This window comes from Adiantum capillus-veneris, chromosome 9 (genome assembly GCF_014529385.1).
Source record: "Adiantum capillus-veneris isolate H3 chromosome 9, ASM1452938v2, whole genome shotgun sequence".
NCBI lineage: Eukaryota > Viridiplantae > Streptophyta > Polypodiopsida > Polypodiales > Pteridaceae > Adiantum > Adiantum capillus-veneris.
Genome location: NC_140939.1, coordinates 117,263,129 through 117,265,476, shown reverse-complemented (window position 1 = coordinate 117,265,476; position 2,348 = coordinate 117,263,129). Strand labels below are relative to the sequence as shown.

Sequence of the window (2,348 nt, the reverse complement as noted above, 5' to 3'; positions counted from 1 at the left end):
TTCACTCTCAATGGCCGAGTTTAGTGAATTTTCAGTTTCGTGTCTCTTGTTCACTCACAAGGCTTCTCTCTGTCACGCACTCTCATAGTCTCAGAAGCAAGTCGGGTTCTTTCTTTCTCTCTCTCTCTCTCTCTCTCTCAAACTTTAGAAAGACATTTCCAAAACATCATATACAAGCCCATCCAAAAGACTCAAAAGTCCCTCAACGTCCATTCAATTGATAGCTTCAATCACAGTGGCAATGCTTGTAGCATACGTCTTCTAAGAGTTCTATGATAGAAGTTAAAATTCATGAGCCTTCTTCCTCTCCTGGCTTATGCACTAACTAGACACCTCTTCACTTCCTAACAACAGGAACATTGCTACGTTGATTCTGGTTCTACATATCCTCCTTGCATCTAAACCTGTGTGGTGGCTCCCGAACTCTTCTTGTTGTGCGAGATCTCACACAGACAAAGTGAGAGTGACTGGTGCATGAAGCACAATACTACATTTTGGCGTAAAGCTTGGGAAGTGCGTACCCATAATAAACCCAAGCATCCTGCACATCTCGCACAACAGCTTGCTCAACAATGTTCCTTACAAGAAACCGCTTGACAACCTTGTCCTTGGGCACACAAGCCTCTTCCGTGCTTGTTATGTCCACCGTTGTGGCGCTTGACCGTCATGACTGCTTACACCACAACTGCTTCTGCTTCCTCTTCATCGTGGAGATCTCTCTCTCTCTCTCTCTCTCTCTCTCTCTCTCTCTAACATAACCGTTTGAAAGCACAATAGTTACAAAAGGGAGCAATTTCGAACAACTCCTATCACCACAAAATCTCGAGGTTAGTGGGGAGATTGTTGCCGGCCGAGTCTGCAAGATGGTCAAGTAGATTCTAGAAGGGACCCTTGCCAGTGACCAAAGCTTGAATAAAGTAACCTAGGATAGCAAGCATCACAAGCCTGCCACTTTTTATCTCTTTCATCGTCAATTCCTTCATCGACTTCTCATCCTTCCCGAAGCCAAGGAAATAGATTCTAGAAGGGACCCTTGCCAGTGACCAACGCTGGACTAAAGTAACCTAGGAAAGCAAGCATCACAAGCCTGCCATTTTTGATCCCTTTCACCTTCAATTCCTTCATCGACTTCTCATCCTTCCCGAAGCAGAGGAAGTTGAAGAAACCACCGAGGTAGGCAGCGTCTCCAGAGCCTCCAAGACCCTTCTTGAAACCTAAGAAATACTGCGTTCCCATCGATCCAGGATTATAATAATCCTTTGCTCTACGGTGCGCCTCAGCAAAGCCCATGAGGGCCATCTCAAGGACGAATAGCGTGTAGTAGTTGTAGGTTCCTAGAGGTGAGATCACTCCAGTCCTAAACCATACGACAGCCGTTTCTTGAGGGATGAGACCAGCCTTGCAAAGGATCTCTGGCGCGATAGCTCCAACGGCACCTAAATAACATTGCATACCTTCCATTGATGATTTCTCCATACCTCAACCAATCAGGTTCAGTAAAGCCTCCAGGCCCCTCTTGGTCCATCAAACCCAAGGGATCGAACCCGAATACACCAAGAAGGCTGCCACCTAGATAGCTCAGACTTTGCTTGGAGGCAAACCATAACTGCCTGTCAGCTTAATTCACGGGCTTGTTGGCGGTTGTGAGGATGCGCGCTTCGAGGAAGCACAGGGGCCCGCAACCTAGATAGCCCTACCGCCCAAGAATTGCTGGCAAAAATAGTCGGGCGATGGAGCGGTAGTTGTTGAGAGAGAGGACGACAAAAGAGCTTTCGATGCAACGGTGGCCATGGCAACCTCCCATTCATGGCAGATCGCCCCTCGCGTCACAAAATGTTACTGGAGCGGTAGTTGTTTTGAGAGAGGACGACAACAGAGCTTTCGATGGAACGGTGGCCATGGCGACTTCCCTTTCACGGCAGATCGTCTCTCGCTTCACAAAATGTTATGAAGAGGAGGAATCTCTCTCTCTTTCTCTCTCTCTATTTCTCTCTCAAAAGAAAAAACTCAACTTTCTCAAAGAGCACACGCCGGCGCGCGCTCTTTGAGAGAGTTGAGTTTTTTCGAGAGAGAGAGAGAGAGAGAGAGAGAGAGAGAGAGAGAGAGAGAGAGCATGCAACCGAATGAAGGGGGGATGGTATCTTGGCCTCCATAGACCGCAGATAGACGCACATGCACAACTTGAATCTAAGACAAGCTCCGATTGAAGATGGCGAGACTGCATGCCCACAAAATCAAGAACATTTTGTAGCTGAGATGCAAGTTTTCATCGCAAACGGTAAGCTACTGGTGTCAAACAGTTAGTATGCTATGGGGGTCCGATTCGATAGCAACGGTGGGGAAGACGT

At 47.5% G+C, this 2,348-nt stretch overlaps 1 pseudogene; it reads right to left on the bottom strand.

The window, feature by feature from the left end:
• Window positions 1-217: 217 nt before the first annotated feature.
• Window positions 218-1,891, bottom strand: LOC147451051 (chlorophyll a-b binding protein 8, chloroplastic pseudogene; annotated as a pseudogene).
• Between the last annotated feature and the right edge of the window lie 457 nt (window positions 1,892-2,348).